Source organism: Nuphar pumila, chromosome 15, assembly GCF_984573655.1.
Source record: "Nuphar pumila chromosome 15, dmNupPumi1.hap1.1, whole genome shotgun sequence".
NCBI lineage: Eukaryota > Viridiplantae > Streptophyta > Magnoliopsida > Nymphaeales > Nymphaeaceae > Nuphar > Nuphar pumila.
Genome location: NC_143263.1, coordinates 89,984,375 through 90,001,089, shown reverse-complemented (window position 1 = coordinate 90,001,089; position 16,715 = coordinate 89,984,375). Strand labels below are relative to the sequence as shown.

The following is a 16,715-nucleotide window of genomic DNA, read 5'->3' as shown; positions in this document are numbered from 1 at the left end:
TTGCCTCACTGCATCGTGTCGTGAGCCAATATTTCAGACGACAACACCCACATAAAAAAGGCACCGAAGGCCAATTCTCCGCTCCTCCTTCCATTCATACCAAACTGAGAGTGGAGGGAGGAGGAGCAACATATAGTGTGATGCCCAGACAGATGTGACATCAGCGAAATGGCCTCAGATGCAACTTGCGTTCAAAGACTCGATGATTCATAGGATTCTGCAATTCATATCAGGTATCGCATTTTGCTATGTTCTTCATCATGGTGGGTGCCAAGATATATGTTGTTGAGAGTCATTTTGTTGAAGGCAAAAGGTCATCCCCACAGCTCATCACGTCAGAGCGCTCATTCCTCTAGTTAAGTTTCTTGATGCATGCAACATCATTTTGTGTTTGTTTTGGTTGTGTGCCTTCCGCTTCACCCGATGTAGATGGAAAGAACCCACAACAAGGCAATGCAAAAAGTGACAACTTATAGAGAGATGTCAATGCGCAGACCAGACATTCTCCAACACAAGTGAAGGTCACGTATTCACGGGTCTGTCTATAAGGAAATGACAATGATCCTTTCGCAGGTTCACTTACGAAAACCTTGTTACAACTTATCCTTCCTCTAAATGATAATGTTCAATGAACTTTTCAGGATGTCGTAGGTGGCGAACTGCCTCTGTCGCCGCAATTCTAACACTTCACCGGACCATTCAATTGGTAAGAGCGACAGTCGGTGTGTACAAAGGGCAACAATGTAGTCAACGCGAGCTGATAAGTCATGCTTACTAGAAATTCTTTGTTAAAGACAAACAATTGCCATGATCTATCCCCATCACAATATAGTTTTCAAAGATTACCCGGGCCTGTCGGCCAAGGCTCTAGACTTGTTGAATACATTAGTGTACCATGCGTGCGGCCCAAAACATCTAAAGGCATCACAAACCTATTATTGGCTTAAACTTTTGTGGCCTAAATAGCCATAGTCCCTCTAAGAAGCTGGCCGTGGAGGGGTACCTCCACGTAGCTAGTTAGCATACTGAGGTCTCGTTCGTTAATGGAATTAACCAGACAAATCGCTCCACCAACTAAGAACAACCATGCACCACCACCCATAGAATCAAGAAAGAGCTCTCAGTTTGTCAATCCTTACTATGTCTGGACCTAGTAAGTTTCCCCGTGCTGAGTCAAGTTAAGTTGCACGCTCCACTTCTGATGGTGCCCTTCCGTCAATTCCTTTAAGTTTCAACCTTGTGACCATACTCCCCCCGAAACCCAAAAACTTTGATTTCTCATAAGGTGTCCGTGGAGTCCTAAAAGCAACATTCTCCAACATCGTTTATGGTTGAGACTAGGATGATATCTGATCATCTTCGAGCCCCCAACTTTCAAACTTGATCAATGAAAACATCCTTGGGAAATGCTTTTGTAGTTGTTCGTCTTTCATAAATCCAAGAATTTCACCTCTGACTATGAAATACGAATGCCTCCAACTGTCCCTCTTAATCATTACTCTAATCCCGAAGGCCAACACAATAGGACCGAAATCCTGTGATGTTCTCCCATGCTAATGTATGGAGAGCGTAGACTTGCTTTGAGCACTCTAGTTTCTTCAAAGAGACAGCACCAGAGGCATGACCCAACCAATTAAGGCCAGAAACGCTTCATCGGTAGAAGTGACGAGACAACCGGTGCACACCCAGAGGCGGACCGGTCGGCCCAACCCAAATTCTAACTACGAGCTTTTTAACTGCAACAACTTAAATATACGCTATTAGAGCTGGAATTACCGTGGTTGCTGACACCAGACTTGCCCTCTAATGGATATTCGTTAAGGGGTTTAGATTGTATTCATTTTAATTACCAGTCTCGAAGAGCCTGATATTGTTATGTGTTGTCACTACCTCTCTGTGGCAGGATTGGGTAATTTGCATGTGTGTTGCCTTCCTTGAATGTGGTAGCCATTTCTCAGGCTCCCTCTCCGAAATCGAACCCTAATTCTTCATCACCCATCACTACCATGGTAGGCCACTATCCTACCATCGAAAGTTGATAGGGCCTATCATGGTAGTGACAGGTGACGGAGAATTAGGGTTTGATTCCAGAGAGGGAGCCTGATAACTCAATCTTTGGTTCAGACCATATATCAGGTCTAGATCATTCCAACCCACCTTGAATCTGAACTTGACAGGTTTAGGTCACTCCCAGATTCGAACTTACATAAACTTACGTAAAAATCTTGAATTTATCATTAAAAAATCTTAAATATTATAGTGATAACTCAAAGGAAAAGGGTGAGACGTATCCACCTCTCTAGATCCCTCTCCCTATTTCTAGGAAGGAGAAGCTATATGGAGTCCTCCTATTTGGTTTTTACTTTTTCAGGATGTATGCTTACGAAGAGTCCAATTCAGGATGAGACTCTAGTCTCCTAATGTAGTTTAGTTCTAGTTGTCTAGTATGATGTCTTTTTTGGCAACAAAAGGATGTTTTGGATTTATGAGATAGTTTGATTTTTATTTAATTATTATATACTTTATCGCATGCCTCCCATATATAAATAGAGATTTGGGGATCCTCCTTTAAGCATTGGATATTATTAAGGTTTTCTGAGATCTCTTCGCTCATGACTGTTTCTCTCTCTTTCATTCTTTGAACCTCTCTGGTTTACTTGAGGTCCAAACCCCCAAGAGTTGTTGTTCAACCCTCAGATGTCTCAGCTCCCACATTACCCTACACCGTGGGTTTTTGCTTTTTCAACTAACCGAGCGGTATCTTTGCATTCTGGATCGTGTGTTCAAGTTTTAGAATGTGAGAAACTTCTTGTCGACCTGCTACAAACCTCCAAGGTACACCTATATCCTCTTTATAGCCTTAGAACAACTTTCACTGTTTTTTTATAACCCAAAATCCAAAATTGCATCCTATTGAGTATATTAAATACCTAATTTTCCTAAATCAGTAACCCCTGACCATCATCACCCTTTTCTCTATTTAGACCTTATACCAAACCTTTTAAACATTTCTAGCAAATCCTATAACCCTTGGACCAGGTCCTTTCATTTCTGGATTGAAACCCTTACCTGAACGCTTACCGAGTCGAAACCACATCTACCTGATTAGCCGTTTGACCCTATTTTTCATTGTTCTTCCCTAGCCGCAACCACGAAAAAGCTCTAACATCTTTTATGCCATGTCTAGCCGGGTTTAACACCCCAACACATGTACCACATGTCCTACGTTCAAAAAATCGCATGTTCGGTCCTCTTGAATTTGTTGGACTCAAATTGCATTATTCATCCGTTGTGAACCCAATCCTACTTCCTGGTCCCTATTCTGAACATTCTATGTCAAAATTACAAGAGGTTCTAACAGATTGGTATAAATGAAAACTTGTGCAAATAGAGCAATCGATTGCAGTCCTCATGAATCACATTAACGCCCTCCCGCTCAACACATCGAGGTAGCCAGAAAACTGAGGATTCACTTTTGTCGATGGACAAATGGTGGACCCGAATAAAGATATTTTTAAAGAACCATCACATGACTTCACATAGGGCATGGGTAAGAAAGCTTGGTTTGAAGTCTCTTTTCTTGCTGGTGAGAACATGCGTGAGTAGATGTTTGAATTCAAGCATTTTTTTCATATGTCACAACATGCCCTCTAAAGCACATGTTGTTAAAGTATTCGCACGCCTTGAGGGTGGTGCCCTTTAATGGTATAAGTGGGTAGACATCATACATGTGAAACCCTCTTGAGTTGATTTTGTTGATCGACTAATGAAGAGATTTGGGCCCACAGTGCTAGTCAATCACTGTATGGAGCTTAAAAAACTCAAACAATGTGGTAGCTTAGACGAGTACCAAGCAAAAATTGAGAATGTGTGCATGCTTTTTCTCTAAGTCAATGAAGAGACATTACTTAGGTCATACGTCGGCAATTTGCATGAGGACCTTCACATCAAGGTTTCTAGCTGCAACCACAAAGAGTCCAGTGGAGGCCAATCTTCATGACGAGAAGCAAAAGCGACTCCAAGTTATGCAAAGACTGAATTGGCCTAGAATGCTCGTGGTTGCTTTTTCGTGTGGCCAAACCAAGACCAATTTGCCTAAGGGGCAAATGCTAGCCCCTATGGTAGAACCCATCTCATGTGCACAGCGTGGGAAGCGTATCTAGAAGGGCTTCTACTTCAGTCACAATGAGAAGCGGTTTAAGGATTACACGTGCAAGCGCTACCACATCTTTCAAGTGGTAGAAGTAGACTTTGAAGAAGAAGAGTCGTCGAACGACAATTGCGAGATAAGGTAGATAGCAAGGAGGAACCTTGTCATCACATCTCCTACCACGCACTCTTGAGCATCTCTATGCCCAACTCTATGAGGATCCATGGTCGCCTAAGCACATGAGAGATAAATGTTTCTATCGATACCAGTAGTACTCACAATTTCATCCATGAGAGCATATTTCAAGAAATCGGGTAAAAATTCAACACCCTTTCTTCAATGTTATGGTTGTCAACTGAACTAACGTCAAGTGTTTAGAGGTCTATCTCGATGTGTGTTTGTAGCTCCAAGGAGCTAAATTTGTTGTAGACATATACATCCTACTTATTCATGTGTTGACATACTCTTATGCATACATTGGCTATGAACTTTGAGAAAAGTAACATCAGACTTCTTCAATATAAAGATGTCTTTCTGGAAGGACGGAGGGGACATTAAGTTTATTGATATCAGACCTCCTACAAGAGAGAAAGTGCAACATAAGGGGGCATTGAATCTGCTACGAGGCACGTAAAGTGCCTATTTGCTCCTCGCTTAAGCGGTGTAGCGAAAAAATGCTCCAATCCCCTTGAATGTTTTTCCCAATATGGCGGATTTGATGGCAAAATATTTTAATGTGTTTGTTGAGCCACATGGGCTCCTAGACGATCTCAATACCATCATATACTCTTAAAGGATGATATGAGACTCTTGAACGTGCGACCCTATTAGTATGCCCACTCTCCAAAAGACAAAATTGAAAAACTCGTAGAAGAGATATTGGGCAAAGGAATTAGCTGCCCTAATGTGAGTCATTTCTCATCACTGGTGCTCTTGTGAAGAAGATGGCACACGAATGTTTGGTGTTGACTACAATACCTTAAACACCACCACCATGAAGGACAAGTTCTCGATCCCAATCATCGAAGAACTATGTGATGGGTTGCACAATACCACCTACTTTACCAAACTAGATATTCATTTGGGGTACAACTAAATGTGTATGGCTCATGACAACGTTCATATGTATATATATATATATATATATATATATATATATATATATATATATATATATATATATATAGCAATGGTAATAAACTCGACCCTATCCCTGCCAGACCCATACCTGATGGGATTTTTTTTCAAAAATCTGACATTACAGATGTGTTATGCATGATTGATTTATTAGAAATTGACTCTTGGGTCATGAATTTTGGATGAAAAAAATTGTTTTGGAGTCTTGAAAGTTTTAAAAAAATTGTAGACCGTTGATTTTGAAACCTTATAAAAAACTAACCATGAATTAGAATCAAATGATCCAAGACCCGATTCCAATGAAAACAAGCATGTAGAACACATCTGTAAGGTTAGAATTTCAAAAAATTACAATCTATTTTGAAAAAACCTCATCTGGTGCTGGTCGGGTAGCTTCCTATATATATATTTATTTGTTCATTTGTTTAATTATAGGGTTAATATTGGCTACTAATAAAGGTATGAAACTAATGAGGAGAAATCACTCATTTCTTAAAAAAACCAATTTTTTTGTAAATCAAATGTTACAAATGTGATGTACATGGTTTGTTTAGTAGGAAACTTGTTTTGAATCATGTGATTATAACAAGTATTTAAGTTTTTAAGGAGGTTTAAAAATCAATGGCCCACAATGTGTCAAAATTTCATAACTCAAAAGATCACATTTTTACATCAAAAAAGCATAATCCAAGTCTCGATCCTTACCAAACAAACCATGTCGAGTACATCTATGTGGTTAGATTGAGTCTATACAACATGCACCTATGATTTTTAGCTCATTAGTTTCAATATTTACCCACATATATATATGCACCAAACTAATGAAACTAGTAAGTATAAATCACATTGTTTTCTTAGTTTTTAGATTTTTTTATTAGACCTTATAATTGTGATCTACAATACTTGTTAAGTAGAAAATGAGTTTTCAATCATGTGACTATGATGTATAAGTAGGTTCTTTAAGGGTTTTAAAAATTAGTGGCCTACAATGCATCAAAATTTTACAACTCAACATCATATTTTTATAACAAAATAACATGATCCAAGTTTGATCAATAGCAAAAAACCATGCTAAACGCATCTATATGGTCAGATTGAATAGATAGAACTTAAGCTATGATTTCCAGCTCAATAGTTGTGTCCCCTCAATAACACTAATTATATATTTTTTCCCGTGAGAATCAATAACACCAAATATTAACCTATCTCTCTCTATATATATATATGTGTGTGTATATATATATATACATATATATATATATATATTCGTTAGAATACGATAACTGAACCATTTTTTCAAGGGCTTTTTAGCTTTTTCCCTTAAATCTGGCCCTGCGGATGTAATTTTCATGTTTAGTTTTAATGAGGCAAGCTCTTAGACTATTGATTGTGATGTATAAATATGATGTTTTAAGGCTTGAAAATTGATGGCTGAAAAACTTCATAAATATTGAAGCACCCAAAAATCATGTTTTTTTTAAAGACATGAAAAATCCTACAAAATGGTCCATGTCCAACACATCTGCAGGGTCGTTTTTGCAAAAAAAAAATTATTCACTCTAGGAATTTCAAAACCTTTAATGGTTGCATTATGGCTTGTGATGTCTCATGCTTTAAAGGATAAATACGCTAGTGAACTTGGACGGAAGAAAAGAAAGGAATGTAGGGGACATCTCCTACTTTTAAAAAATGAGAGATATGGAAAGAGGTTCCTACCAAGTCAATGGTTTTTTTATTAATTGTTGTTTTTTGGTAATAAGGCTACGATGACAAGGCCTAGTTAGGATTCGGTTAGGAAGAGACTCCAGTTAGTTTAATTATATTTCTTTCTAGTCTAGTTTTGACTGACAGTTAAGACCTCTTTTGGCAGTTAGAGGGTGTATGAGTCAAATATGGTAGATTTTACTTTGAATTAGAGCTGGACCCAAACCCATGCCAAGAGCTATAAATAGATGTATGAAATCCCCTCTTAAAGGATTATTCCAATTGGAATTCAGAACATCTTTCTCTATCTAGCAATTTTTCTCACTTATTCTTCTCTCTCTGGTTCACATCACGACCAATCCCTCAGGTTGGTCGGTCACTCCTTTCCATAGAACGGAAGTTCTTTTGGTGCCCCAGACCGTGTGGTTTTGCCTTCCTGGCAAACCAACCGATGTTCCTTCATCGCGGAATATATGTCATCACCCCAATGTGAGTTAGTTTCCCAACCTACTACAGACTTATAAGTGCAACGTAGACCTTGATCCCAACCTTAGCCAAGCCCTCACTTATTTTTTGAGACCCAAAAAACCAAAATTGCATCCTCTGAAGGACTCTTTGAATGAACCGTATAGTGTCTCCCTCGTCTGTTCCCATATACGTCACGCTTGTTTGTAAGTAATGTCCATAACTTTCTAGTGATTGATGTCATTCGTTATTTCTCTTGGAGTTATATTCAGGTTTTCATGTATGCATTTTTTAATATCACTTGAAATCTAGTTAGAAGATACTTTTTCACTACAAGGTTGTCCAATGATTCACCACATGTATACTCGCTTTCATACTTCTTCACTCAAAAGAATACTGCTTTGCGCAACTTTGTACAATAGATTTTATAGCACTATAAGGATAAAGGTCAATTACGATAATTTTCCTCTTCGCTATTGCTATATTTTTCTCCGCTATTAGCATATAATTGTGATATTTGTTGTCGCTAAGTTGCCATAAAAGATTGGCTTTTGTTAACCAATAATGACAATATTTAGAGGTCGCCTTTAAAGGCGACCAAACACCAACGATATTACTCACCGAAACTAAGATACCTAATAACGGTGAGGTAGCCTATAATGGCGAGATACCCTATAATGGTGAAATCACGAGATTTACGTTATAGGCCACATATAGGTTATCACATTCCTTTGTCATCATTATAGCATATTGCAGTAAGCATTAACTCGTTGTTGTAGGATATAACACGGTGTAACGTCCCTAAAAAAATCAACCTTTTTAAAATTTCCCAAATCCCAAATTTTGAGAAAAAAATAAAAAATTTATTTATATAAATAATTCACATGGTTCCCAAAAGTAATATGCCAACAAGTTCAGCGATGGCCACATTTCAACCATTCTAAATACTAGACGACCCACCTTAGCGCAAGTGTGAGTGTATATTAGCCTCCCGGTATCAGATCCAATACGAAATCATCCATAGAAATAACTTGATTGAGACTATTACTCTACGGGCTTCTCACATATGAAAAAGGAAATATGGAAGATAAAATGCATCAAGATTTAAGACAATTGAGGAGTTATATAAAATTTTAAAGTTCTAAACCATATGCAAGAACATAATAGGAATAAAATGACATAATTTAAAAATGTTCTCATTCAAAAATATTACACTTCTTTAAATGTAAGAATTCAGACAAGAAGTAAAATTTACACAAGTTTTTAACCTACTCAAACTTTTGCCTGATCCCTCCAGGAATCGTAGTAGGTAAGAGTGGAGCCTTTAGCCTTGCAGCAACCCGTGCTTCACTTCAATCCTCCATGAGGTTATCTGCAAATATTACCGGGCATCAACCACATACCCGTAGGAAACAAAAACTAAACTTGAAGAATGCAATTCAAGTTGAAATGATGCAATCAAGTGTAATTCCCATCATTTTAGAAATGAGAGTTAATGGAATCCATATCATAATAAGAACGTGATATTGAATTACATAAATCATCATTCATTTCATGGCATTTATAATTACATCACTTATATGCAATGGAAACTCAAAATTATTCTCATTTTAATTCATGGCATTCAATTCCATATTCATTCATATACATGATAATAATTTGCCTAAATGAATAAAACTAACAGTTTATAGCATGCTTCAAAGTGAAGTAAAAGTGAATATATCATGTAATGTCATCATTTCATTTCTTTATGCTCAAAAGAAACATACTCATGTTCAACTTATGACTAAGGCATGCATTATTTCAAATACATATTTACATGGCATTTATCAGAATAATTATGCACTTTGCAATTCAAATAATATAATGGAAAATGTCATATCTTGACCCTTCTCATGTGCCTCACACGCAAAAATACCTCACGTGCATCAACCAAGCCCTTGGCTTGTAACAACAGGTCGAATCATATGACCAAGCATAAACATGTCATTTTCATTCACATGTAACAAAATTTATATGCAATAATCATGCAAACTTAAAAGTATCTACATGTTCATAATATATGATTATGCATATGAAAGCAGTTATCTTAAAAATTTAATTAATTGTTTCTCTTTTATATTCAAACCCATATGGTACAAAAGAGGGTATGAACATCTTGAAACAATCATAGGAGTACTCATTCTTCTATATATTTTTTTATTATCCTCTTATGGCATAACTGGTTCTTTCCCGAGTGATTCAACCCTACAGTGCAATGGTTGCGAGAACGAACTCATGGTTCCAGGTCTTGGCCTACGCTAAACCAAAATCGCCGACAAAAAATCGGGCATGCATTCCTAACTCTGCAAAGGTGTGGTACTACCACCTAGGACTCACTGGTAGACCTATCCTCTAACCTCCGTAGGACGGGGACAAGATGTACCTTCAACCCTCGAAAACATATATCCCACAAAGCTTTTACCGCCCTTCTCTCTCCCTATAGGACACGAGATCAGAATGGATCCAGTCATCTCAGAGAACCCAGCCTTGTTGGTGCCTTAAATCGACCCATGGTCTGGTGTTATCTTTATTATTTAGTCATAGGAAAGAGCCAAGCATTATATTCTCACAATATAACTCTCCCGTGCCCTCATTCATAAATTCAAAAGTCTATGCTACTTGCATAACTTAAACATACATGCTCTTATGCATGATATCAAAGTCTATGCCACTTGCATAATTCAAATTTATATGCTCTTATGCATGATATCAAAGTCTATGTCACTTGCATAATTCAAATTTATATGCTCTCCTGCATGATATCAAATCTATGCTGCTTGCATAATTCAAATTTATATGCTCTCATGCAGGTTTAAAATATAACAGATTTGTATGCATGACCCTATTATATCATGATTCAACTATACATGCTCGCATGCATGTCATAATTCAACTATACATGCTCACATGCATGATTCAATTCTAACATGATTTCATGCATGATTTAATCTTAACATGCTTACACGAGATACACTCACATGAACTATTATGCAAACCCATAATCGTAACACAAACTCCTGATCACCATAAATCAAGGTGCAGAAACAAAAAATGACCCACGTGAGTCTAATATATATATATATATATATGTGTGTGTGTGTGTGTGTGTGTGTGTGTGTGTGTGTGTGTGAGAGAGAGAGAGAGAGAGAGAGGTCAAAAACCTCAAATCGCCCAAATCTAGTGTTTCAAATACTCATTCCACAGAAATACTAAAAAGAATAGAATAAAAAAATCAGATGCAACTCTAAGGATCAAAATTCTTGTTTCGATGGACCTTTAAAATGAAGAGCCATCAACTCCCTACCTTAGTCGATTGATACCCCAATGAGAACAAATATATATATATTTATATATATAGAGAAGAGAAATTGGGGGAACGACTTCACTCGAATGGACCTTCACGATCGGTGTAAAGGAAGGCTCCGGCAGTGGCTGGAACACCCAACAAAGAGAGGGTTCTGAGTGAGGAACGACGAGCGGGAGCGGTGCACCAAACCCCAGTGATGGGGGTGGTGGAGACAGGCGTCGAACGAGGGAGGACATCTTCATTGGGTCTTCGGTAGCAACTCAAGAGGGTTATGGTAATGGTTGCCCTCCGGTCGGCGCAGGGGGGGAGGAGAAACACAGGGGGGAGGAGAAGAAAAGGCGAAGAAAGAAGAGTGGGAGAAGGGGAAGATGGCGTCAGAGGGAAGAGGTCGGCGATGGCCCGCAATGGTGGTGCCCTTCGATCACCAGGGGTGTCGACGGCGATGCGGTTCTGACGAGGCTGTAGATGGGGAAAGGAAAGAGGAGGAGAAGAAGGGAGGGGGGTTTTCGGGTGAAGAAGAAAAATAAAAAGGAGAAGAAAGCTTTGTGTTAGGGTTTTACAGGGGTATAAAGACGTTGGGTCTGGAACGAGGCGAGTTTGGATATAGTTCAGACCCAACCCAAGGATTATAACAAAAATAAAAAATAATAAAATAAAATTAAAGAAAAATTAAAACTAAAACTAAACTAAGTCTATTTAGCAAATATCAGCCTTATTTTATACGAAAGTTTGGTTCTAAACAATATTTTATTTAATTAAAATATTTTTATGAATACTTTTATAACCAAAATAACCTTTTCGCGAAATTATTTCGAGAACCATCATAATGTTTTTTGTTAGGTTCAAAACACCTCACAAGCACCTAAATTGGGTTTCTAACTCATTAAAATGATTAAATTAAATATTTTAATAATATTGTATTTACATAATTTATTGAAATAACCATTTTACCCTTCCTTGCCATAAAGAAAAAATGAAGCGTATAAACACACAAAATTGACAATAGCATATAAAACACAAATTTTAACTCGAAATAAGGCAATTACTTTATTTATTTTCTTTTAAAAAATTATAGGTTTTACACATGCAAAAAAACTCGCCATTATAGGAAGGCCTAGCCTATAACGACAAGACAAGAATGTCATCGTTGTATGATATAAACCTGCAAATTAAAACTATCAATTAATTTTGAAAAAAAATATATTAAAAAATATACACTTCAAATATACTAAAATTAACAACTGAATCAGACATTTAACAAAAATAACATTACACTTCAAATATACATTTCAAACATTCAACTTCAACGATATATCCTTAAACATTCAACACACTTCAAACTATTGACATACACTTCAAGCATACATTTAAAAAAAACTTTAAATACACTTTAAGAAACAAACAAATACGTCAAAAATACAAACCCCCTACATCCCATATCGACAAAAGTTTAAAACGACAATTTTTTTGTTGTGAATTTCTTGTTAGATTTTCAACTTCCTAAATATTTTTTTGAGTTTTTTTTGGTAAATTCTTGGGAAAATATTAAAAGATCTAATAAATTCTCAAAAAATATAAAAAAATCAAACAAAAATAAACTAATTACATAATTAATTTTACATGCAATGTATATATCTATCTCTATATATATATAAATATATATAATCTATTTTCATTTTTAGCATTCTTCATTTAAAAACTTCTCCTTGGTCCTCTTGCAGAAGCAACAATATTATGTTCTCGTATTCCTAATATTTCTTGATGACTATCGACGAGATAATTTGAGGTTAATATGATGCAAGCATTTTTACAATATCAAGCAAACCAGTTTGTTTAAGTAAATAATGTTCTCCTGTTTAATTGATCCTCCAAAACCAAAAGCACCACCCATTTACATTATTACAATACTGTCTTTAAATAGTAACAAACAAAAGCAAAAAAGTGAATTTTGAAAAAAATAATTTATTGCCTTTTCAAAATTTCAACGTAACAAGATATCCTAATTCCCTGCAAGAAGAAGAATAAGAAAACAAAGAAGAGGAGGAGGAAGAAGAAAACGTGCAAATAAAAAAAGGGGGTTGTGCATATGGAGAAGATGAGAGAAAACTAGTGGAAACCCCTTTCTCTGGAGTGATGCCTTTTTGCAGGTTGCGATTCTGAAGAGAAAAGGCTTAGGGGTAATATGTACATGATCAAAAAACGAAAAGCAACACAAAGGAAGACAATCTCAATTTGGCTGCAGGCTGGCTGCAACTATGCGAAAAGACAAGAGAGCTATGGTGGTCAAAACCATGCTTCCTTTGAATTCTTCTTTTGTAGGATGAAATTTTATAAGAGAAAAGGAAAAAAGGGGTAAACAAGAAACAAAAACCGAGGCAAACAAAAAAAAAAAACTAAGGCAAAATATGCGGCGCTATATTGCAATATTTAAAAATTCTTGTGATATTTTAGCTAGATTTAGTCACAAACGAAATTCTCGCGAGAGTTTGTAAATTTCTAAAAAAAAACAATTTTAACTTCTAAAGTATTTTTCATGAAAAGATGAGAGATTTTTATAAATCTCATGATATTTGTCACTACGTTATATCCTCTACAAGTTTACAACAAACACACTTTAAATACAAACTCACTACATCGTTTCCAAGTCTGCAACAAACACACTTCAAATACAATCCCCTTACACTCTATTTCATCCTCTACAAGCCTGCAATAAACATATATACTTATAATATTCACATAAATCAAGATTTAATTATAGCAATTATAACAAAGAGTTAGTTAATCAAAATATATACACTTCTCATATTAGCAAAGAGTTTAAAAATTCTAGATCTAGGATGTGTGTGTGTGTGTGGGGGGGGGGGGGGGGGTATGTCTTTGCACATCCATGATGATCTGCATCTCCTCTTTAAGCTTCCTGGTTACATCTCTCTCTCGTATGCTATTTCATATCTTAATTGTTAGACTTCCATCTGCGTCGGTTCCAATAGAGTAGATAGTTGCAAAATTCAGGTTTGACTTAAGTAAGATGGTTTGGATGAAAAAAAAATGCACCCATTGCAGTAACATATCTGTAACACTTCTCGAGGACCTTGACAAAGTCATCTTGTTGTGTTATCGTCGAGCTTCCTTGTGAAAAAGATTTTAAATTTACAATCTCTACAGATTGTAATTTCGTCTGCATGTCATTAATAATTGGTTATCAGTAACAAATGGCAATGTACAAATTAGAATGAATGAATGTGACAGTACAATGTGTGAGTTACTTACAAATGTGTCTTTTGCTTTGCTAAAAATGAATGTTTTGTGATCTTAATGGGTGTGCATCTTTTTGTAGAACATACTCACCGTTAGTTCCTATCCATCTATTTTAATTTGTAAATAACAAATTAAGAATTCATTGTACCAAACATATTTAGCATTATATTATATGAAAAAAATAAACTTAGAGAATAAAAAAACTTACCTTTGCATGATATCTATGAAAGTACGAAAATGATTCACTGGTATGTTGGACTGTTTGTTTTGTTCTATTTTGCCATATTTTTCTTCGACGTCCAATATCAACCTAGGGAAGATCAATTAGTAGATGAAAATCTAAAAATTTAAAACTTTAGTTACTTATAAATATACTTCCAATATTTATCATCCAATAGTCTCTAATGAAAAAAAGGGAAAATCTCTTTACACATCTCAGAGTTGACTCCCTTAGAAGGATGTTATTTTGTTACATTGTAATTAGATCAGAGATAGAGATACCTCGGGTCTGATTCATAGAGATCTCTAAAGAGAGAGAGTACCTTGCTTTCCTATGTGCACCAACAATGAGAAAGATATGATAGTAGGGAAAGATGAGGAGCATGTAGAGAAGATATGAGAGAGCAAAGAGAAGAGCAGGAAAGAGACGAGAGAGTAGAGAGACACAAGAGAAAGTGACTTAAATCTTTTCTCCAAATGTTGGTTAAATGGGGGGTTGACCTTACTCTATATCAACGACATAATTGTCATTGTTATACATCGAATTTATAATGGCAAGAGCTAGATCTCATCATTATTGATTAATAACGGTCATACTTCTGGCCATCAAATGTATTCATTAATGTGTTTTAATGAAATATCTAACAACCATAAAATATTGTCATTATACATAGGTCTTTAATAGTGAGATATGTGCATGGGCAATGCATTTAGGGAGACATAAACATCATCATTATTGATGAATCTATAGCGATTACATTCATAGACGTAGTAGAGTAATAATGATGATATATTTATATGCATGCTATTACCTATCCCTACTCAATGCTTGTGCAAAGTCAACCCTAACCCTATTACATCAATAAAAAATATTAAATATTAATTAAATAATAAACAAATACATATAAATTATTTACAATACAATATATATATACATATACCATAAACATAATAAACACTTAACTGTAAATCCGGTGTCAAATGTACAAAAAAATCACAAAGCGTTTAAGAAAACATGTTGTTTTTGCAGCACAATATAATCATTTTTTTTCTTTTTTTTTTAAAGGCAAACGAGGGTTAGGCAGACCCCAGTTATACAAGTATACCTTGGGATTTGAACCTGCAACGTCCCAACACAAGGTGACGTGCACCAGCTGCTCCAACCTGCCCATCAACAACAACAACAACAACTACTTCTTCATCCCAATAAAATTGGGGTCGGCGATATGAACCAACAAAGAAAATCATTATGGGTCTTCCACATGAATCCTTCTCCTCCATTCATTTCTATCCAATGTCATGTCCTCGGTGAGGTTCAAAGCATTCATATCCTTTCTTATCACCTCCATCCATGTCTTCCTAGGCCTACCCCGACCTCTTTTAACTAATATATTTTCCCATTTCTCCATCCTTCTAACTGGAGCATCATTAGGCCTTCGTTGAATATGTCCAAACCATCGTAAACGATTCTCTCTCATCTTATTTTCAATGGGTGCAACGCCTACCTTCTTACGTATCTCCTCGTTCCGAATCTTATCTTTTATTGTATTTTCACACATCCATCTCAGCATACGCATCTCAACTACACTCATTTTTTGAATATGATGTCTCTTGGCAGCCCAACATTCCGTACTATATAGTAAAGCGGGCCTAATAGTCGTCCTATAAAACTTTCCCTTCAACCGCAATGGCATTCTACGACCGCACAACACTCCAATTGCACTCTTCCATTTCACCCACCCAACCTTTGTCCTATGATTTAGATCTCCATCAGTTTCTCCATACTTTTGAATGATAGATCGCAAATATTTGAAAGAATCATCCACCGGTATTTCGTGCTCACCAAGCTTCACTACACTCTCATCACCACTTCGTTGCTTAATAAATCGAGATTCCATGTATTCCGTCTTACTCTTACTCAACTTAAAACCTCTTGCTTCCAATGTCTGTCTCCATAATTATAACTTAGCATTAACCCCAGCTCTAGACTCATCAATCAAAACAATATCATCAGCAAACAACATACACCACGACACATTTTCTTGAATTGATCTCATAAGCTCATCCATCACTATAACAAATAGGAAAGGGCTTAAAGCAGATCCTTGATGTAACCCAACCGTTATAAGAAAATTGGTTGTCACCCCTCCACAAGTGCGGACATTGGTTACTACTCCTTCATACATATCTTTAATTATACTAATGTACTTGAGAGAAACACCTTTCTTCATCATTGTCCACCAGAGAACGTCCCTAGGTATTCTATCGTAAGCCTTCTCCAAATCAATAAAAAACATTTGCAAACCTGCCCATGGGAAGATTTAGATGGAGTAGTACAAGGGATATCTTATGGAGAAAGGCTTTTCATCGGCGGTGACCTTAATGGGCATGTAAGCATTAGTAGGGATGGATTTGAGAGTATCCATGGAGGCT

General features: G+C 36.4%; 1 non-coding gene and 1 pseudogene across 1 annotated transcript; both read right to left on the bottom strand.

Moving 5' to 3' along the window:
* Positions 1-138: 138 nt before the first annotated feature.
* Positions 139-294, bottom strand: LOC149815958 (5.8S ribosomal RNA). Its single transcript, XR_016428190.1, has one exon. It is a non-coding gene; the product is annotated as a 5.8S ribosomal RNA (ribosomal RNA).
* Positions 295-563: 269 nt separating this feature from the next.
* LOC149815957 (18S ribosomal RNA) lies at positions 564-2,274 on the bottom strand (annotated as a pseudogene).
* Between the last annotated feature and the right edge of the window lie 14,441 nt (positions 2,275-16,715).